Below are 6,157 nucleotides of genomic sequence, written 5' to 3'. Positions count from 1 at the left end.
CGTCCGCCTCAGCGGCGGCGGCGGCGTGCGGAGCAGCGCGAGTGGGTGATGATCAGGTTGGTGGAGAGATGATTATTCATAACCCTGTGCTCGGACTAGCCTTTAACTGTGTCTGGCGTTTACTGCGGCTACCGCGTACTGTGCATTAGTTCACTTTTAGAAGGTTGTTTGGGTTACCTTCCTGAGTGGACGTCCCTTTGTAACCACAGCCCGCGTATCTTCCCCTCCAACCGCAGGGTAGCGCAGCGCCTCGTAATTCGGAGCAACGACTGGCAAAACACAACCCTGCTAGAGCATAATGAGCCAAGTCGTTAGGAGAAGCCTCATAAAACTGCGTGGGGAGTTGCTCCAACACCGGCGGTGGGTGCAGCACCGTCTGGAGTAACGAGCATTTCGTTATAGGCGAGCTCCACCTCTGTCAGGAAAACAGGTGAGACTGGCCCCGATTGACACAAAACTTTTTTTTTTAATGTGCCTGTAAATACTAAGAAGGAAAATGGATTTGCTTATGAGTATTTGATCTGTTGTGCAAATTCAGGAGGTTACACATCTGTCGTTTTAATGTAGCAGCATGAGGGAGAGCTCAACCCTGAGAGTTATGCAGTCTGTGAGACTTACCTGTGCGTTTAGTATTTCACAGAAGGTGCTTACTAAATTAAAGCAGAGGCTTCCTAGTTCTGAGCTTTGCATAAAAGTGCAGCTGTCCAAGTGGAGCAACATCCATTTAAAATGGGGAAAGGGAATGTTGATTTCAGAGCATGAGCAGCATGTACAATCCTGAACAAGATGCAACTTCCTTATTACTTCTTCTAGTAATCGTTATTTCTCACAGGGTCAAACTCCAAAGCAGAATTAGTATGCAAACTTGCCAGCAGTTTTGGTGGTAGGAAAATGAACCTGAGAGCAATACAGAAAAAAACCTGTGTTCCTGGTGGTTAGTCAGGTGGCACTCTTAGCTATCTGTGCTGTTGCAGTCTCTTGAGTTTCTGTAGGCACTTGCACAGTCCTGTTGTCTGTGATGTGTTTGTCTCATTGTGTAATGCCTCCTTGAATCTGTTTCTTTCAGAAATCTTTATCTCTCTGTGATATGTCTGTGCTGCCTACAACCTTTCATGAACAGGTGGCTGTATCATTGACTATATTTGACAAATAGTAGAATTGTTTACCTCAACTCATGTGAGCGTATGTAATTTGTGAGACTCAGGAGTGCTTCCCTTCTCCGTGTCCATGTGTATGCCACAGCAGTATCTCAGTACAACTTCAGATGGAGACGCTATTCTCCCTATAGTGTCTTTTTGCAATGAGAATGAAAGCTGGCCACGAAAGAAGAGAATTGTGCTGCAGCCCGGCAAGGGTCTGAAGTTGGATGACCCGGGCTCCAAGTACTAACAGAGGTAAGTTCCTCGTATTAAATTTTCTGACAAACATGGAGTCCTATATTTCTAAGTCTGACTTTGGCGAATAAACTGGAGCCTAATTTTTTTGTAGTGATGAGAAACTTAAGATGACGTCTTCTAATCAGTTCTAAAGAAAGATATTTGCAGTCACTTAGGACTCACAGACTTGTAAGTACAGTTATTTTAAAGTATGATGCTCTAAAGTGGGGTTAAATGATAATAGTGGAAGTTTTTTTTTAAAGTGTTTTCTAGAGTCACAATCACATAAAAAATCAGGAAAGCTGAAAGAAAGATTTATTTCTTGCAAGTGACATCTCAAGGGAAAGGTTTCTACAAAATTAACAATCTATTCTTTTATGGGGTACATTTAGGAGCTTTTTTTAAAATTTCTTTGTAATTGTTCTTACGGCCATTGTCTATAAGGGTCCTACATACAGCCTAGACCTGGAGAGTGGTATCTGCTCTAATAATATGCAATGAAAAATTGGTTCCAAATGCAAAAGTAAGGCTCACGACTGGTTGCATAACACCCTGAAGAGTAGCAAAATAACGAGGTAATATTGTCTTAGCAAGAGCAGTCATTGGAGGGCATTAGTAGGTTAACTGTTGTCGAGATGTTTTGTAATATTATGCCTAAAGAGTTTGGAGTAGAATTTTGAAATAAGTTGGTACATAAATTTTGTGGATGTGAATGATTGATTTAAACATCATGGGTGACATGTTAGAAAGGATCTTACTCCGATGTGTGGTAACCTAGAGACCAGCACTGTGGGCTGGCTGGAGGTAATCATCTCAGTGGAAAGCTGGGGATGGTAGATCGGGAGAGAATAATGCAACTTCTTATCATAGCTGAAAAATTAACATTTCCAGCTTCATAGCAGAGGGTGGCGCCAGTTCGCCACCTTCCGTTGTTCAGGCTCATGCTAAGGCTAGGCTGGGCGATTCAGTTCTCCGGTTCCTCCTCCTGAGAAAGTCTGTGTATTTCTGTACGGCCACACTCGCTTGTATGTGTTTTAATGGCTGAAGTTTCCGTTCCCGCAGGTCAAAATCGTAATAATTTTTTTAGACGTTTAGAAAATGTTTCGGTAATGTATTCCCATGTAGGGGAAGAGGAAAGGAATACATCTTTGATAGTTTGATGTTTTAAAGTGATAATTGAAGCTAATGAGTAGATTTCAGTATTAAAAAGTTCAGGAATCTGTTTATCTGTTTTACTGCAAAGTTCAAGAATCTATTTATCTCCTAAAGAATGGGAAGTGCTGGGATATGAAACTAGAGGTATGTTAGGCATTTATTTCTTATTTGTGTTGTAGTTCATCTGATGATTCTGTAATTGCTCACATTCATATCTGTCTCCTTATATGTTTTGTTTATATACAAATAAACTTAATGTGAAAACTGAAAAGAATTCTGCCTGGGCAATCTTTCACTATAACTGTAGTTATTTTAACTTAAGTTATTTTGTTACATGGATTTTTTTTTTAACGGCTTTTTTTTAATGGCATTCAGCCTTTTTCTAGGACAATCAATTGCAAACAGTGAGGCTAAAAATGGTGAAACTGTAGTTGAAAATTAATAATTTGGGACTCAGGAAAACTGTGTAGTGCTTAGATTTAGTTGCCAGAGTTTGCTTTGAATGCCTTTGTTCTCAGAGTATGAAAGATTCTTAGGCCCGAGATTTATGTTGTGATACTGTTAGTTAAAGATAACTGTAAGGCTATACTCTAGGAATGAAAGCCAGTAATGGAGAAGTCTAGATCAGAATACCAGCAGTAGGAAGGAATCTAGATGCGCTCAGGCACTGAGACATGATAAGAAAAAAGAATAGAGTGATATGAAACGGTAGATCATTTTAAGTGGCTCAGAACAGCTTTATATAAAATACAATACAAAAGAAAAACTACAGAATCTGTAGCTGAAAAAATCCAGGTGCATCTCCTACAGCTTTAAGTTCCAGCCATCAGCTTTAGGCATTTTTAACAGGCTACATTTTCTAGCAGTTATTCCAGTTGCTGAAGCTGGAACACCACATTTTCCAGATAAGTTTGTAATTTGTAAAGCCTATAATCAGACCTACTGCGATGGCTGTTAAAGAGGCGGTTTTGTTTTCTTGTAATGGCTGGCTGGCTAGTACTGCTCCAGGTCTCTCCCCAGGCCTCTGGGGGCCATATTGATAAGTTTGGTACAGTTAGGTTACTCCAGAGCTTTTCTGAAGGCCTCCAGGCACTATGCAGTTGAATTTAAGCACCAGATTCTGTTATCAGCTGGATCAGAGTAAATATAGAGTCATTTAATTTCCATGCTGTCAGTAATTGCAGGTTTTCTTTTGCATAATTTTGGCTTTAGACAGCTTATACAACTTCATAAACAGCAGTTAAAAATAGAATTTGGAAGTATTAATGCTGTAAACTATTGTTTGTTCCAGGGTAGGGAGCCTACGCTGTGATTGGGTACATTGTCACAATAGGTTCTTTAAAATGGTCATACATAGGGGGTTTTTGCCTTCCTTGAAAGAAAAAGTCAGTACCTTTGTGGGAATCTAACAGAACAGACTTTAAGTTCTGCCGTATTCCCAAAAAGCTGATAGAATTTTGTACTTTGGATTTATCAAATTGGAGAAAACATTCTCTGCAAGAATATTAAAAGCAAATAAAAGCTAACTGATAATAAGGTGTATGTGTTAGTAGGAGTAGACAGGTGTTCATCTGATTATTTCTGTCATGGTTTCAAAGCTGACCTTTGCACAAAAATTCCTTAAAAACATGAAGAGTTTGGAGAGTTTGTGCTTGTGTTCTTAGAAAGTTTTGTTCTGTCTGCGCTGGAAGATTGACTAGAGAAGTTTGAAAGTTATAATAGTCAAAAAGTAAATGTTTATTAGTTTAGTAGCTAAGAAGCCTTCAGTCAGGTAATGAAACCTTTCGTCCAAATTTTAGCACATACTTTTTATCAGTGATGAAGTAATTGTTCTAAACTGAATGTTGCTGTTAAGTGTCATCTTGCTTCCTATCCTTCTCCCTGACCTCAGTTAACATAAAAGGCCCCATTTAATTGCAGGGAGTAGGTGTTTCTATGTCTGCTGCCAGTTCAAAATATAAAGCACTTAAATATTTGTTAAGAGGGAGAGCCGCAGCATTGCTGTTTCGAAGAGAATCTCTTGGAAGGCAGAACCTCTCTGTGTTTCAGTCCCTGCTTCAGTGCTTCAATTTTAACTTCAGACTGATCGTCTCGAGAGCAGCCTACTGCTTGGTGGCTAGTCAGAGATACGGTGATGGTTAAGGGCAGGGTATGAGAGAAAGGGAGAAGGACTTCTATGAGGACACCAAAGAGGGACAAGGATGTTTCCTCAGCTGTGGTTTCAAAGGGAGGAGGCAGGAAAGAGAGGGAGTTCTGGTGTCTTGTATGGCTGCATGCTGTAGCACAATAAAAATGATGGAGAGCGGGAAGCTGCAGTTTAACGTTAGTCTGGGCCTACAGGATGGTCTGTATGACCCTGTCTTTCAGGAAGGCCAAAGGAGGAAGCTGTTCAGAGTTGGAGAGATTCTTTAAAAGACAGTGTCTGATGCACGGCAGAGCAAGGATTCGGGAACACTGCCAACATTCTTCTTTTTTTCTTCAAATTTTGTTTTGTCATTTTTGCAATAAATGAGAATATTTTCTAGGTTGTACCATTTGCCTTGATTTTTCATGATCCTCTTCTGAAAAAATGATCAAATTTAATTTAATAACCTACTGTTCAACGGTATTATAACAAAGGTTTATTATGTCATAGAAGTTTTGAAAAATAACAGGCATTTTATTTGAAGCATTGTGGTTTTTAACTGTACAGTAACATCTTAGCTCATCACATTCATGTTGTATGAAAGAAAAACAATTTAACACAGTTTCTGTTAGACTAAAAAGAGATCTATTTTTAATTGTTTCCATGCTACAAAGCCTTTCATCAGATTTTGACAAGTAAATTAGCTTTTAATATTTAACTCTTCAACTATATCCATTTCAGATTCTGTAATCCTGTATAATCTTACTGAAATTATTAAACTGAGGTTGCTTAAACTATCTGTATTAATGTTGCATTGAAGTAATCACTTTTATTTTTTTATAGATTAGTTCTGAGATGAGGCAGCTGAATGCAAAGAGCAGGGACTTGGGTTAGAGTTTATGGGAAACCTTTGCAAAGAAACCTTTTTCAACAATTTAAAGATTTAGATTTCTTTTTAATATGTATAGAAGTTAATTTAGGGGTTTTTTTTCTAGTTTTACTTATACTGTAAGCAAATAGAAAAACAGTTTTGTTCAACAGGAAGCACACCATTCAGCCTGGAATAAAATAATTCATGTGTGAGACTCAAGAAAAAGTCAGTAAAATTAAGAACAAGAAGAGTATTCTCAAGTTTTCGTGGAGTCTCCATTAATATATGGGCTGAGGCTGTACAACAAAGGTAATCTGCAGTCTGTTACCATGATGTTAATAAATGTAGGAATTGAAGAGTCCCTTTGCTGGACACAGCTGTCCATGGACTATATTTCCAGATCCTGGAAGATGGAGGAGGAGAAGACGGTGGTTGTCAAAGTGTAGTTTGATTTGGAGATACTGCCAACTGCCTGGTGAGATCTGCACTCCTAAGTACATTATGTCCTATTTTTCTTCTCTCCAACTGCATAGTATGTCCTAGCAGGCATCACAGTCATAGGGTTCTAGTGATATTATATGAAAATGGAATAGTAGTCTTATTAAGAATTCTGGACCGCAGAAGGGAAGA

Source organism: Pygoscelis adeliae, unplaced genomic scaffold (genome assembly GCF_000699105.1).
Source record: "Pygoscelis adeliae isolate BGI_AS28 unplaced genomic scaffold, ASM69910v1 Scaffold10, whole genome shotgun sequence".
Taxonomy (NCBI): Eukaryota; Metazoa; Chordata; class Aves; order Sphenisciformes; family Spheniscidae; genus Pygoscelis; species Pygoscelis adeliae.
Note: the sequence above shows the minus strand (reverse complement) of the source record.